Source organism: Haliaeetus leucocephalus, unplaced genomic scaffold (assembly GCF_000737465.1).
Source record: "Haliaeetus leucocephalus isolate CR32 unplaced genomic scaffold, Haliaeetus_leucocephalus-4.0 Scaffold173, whole genome shotgun sequence".
Classification (NCBI taxonomy): domain Eukaryota; kingdom Metazoa; phylum Chordata; class Aves; order Accipitriformes; family Accipitridae; genus Haliaeetus; species Haliaeetus leucocephalus.
Genome location: NW_010972609.1, coordinates 14,828,791 through 14,829,103, shown reverse-complemented (window position 1 = coordinate 14,829,103; position 313 = coordinate 14,828,791).

The window sequence follows — 313 nt, the reverse complement described above, 5'->3', positions numbered from 1 at the left end:
GCGCGGGGCGTGGGGGGGGGGGGGCGGGCGGGGTGATGGTGGGGGGGGGGGGGGCTCGTGCCTTCGTCCTTAAAGCGACAGAGGCCGCGCGAGAGCGGTGGGCGGCAACATGGCGGCGGGCGCCTGGTGGCAGCTCTTAACGCCTTGTAGGCCGCGCTCTCGAAGCGCGCCGGGGAGGAGGGCCCCTCCGCCGGGCGGGGTGACCTCCAGCTCTTCGTGCGGCGCCCGGGCGTCCTTCAACCACCCCGGCGGCGCCGCGGGTGCTGCGGCGTGAGCGGTTTGCTCGAGGCCGGGCTGCGGCTGTCCGGGCGGC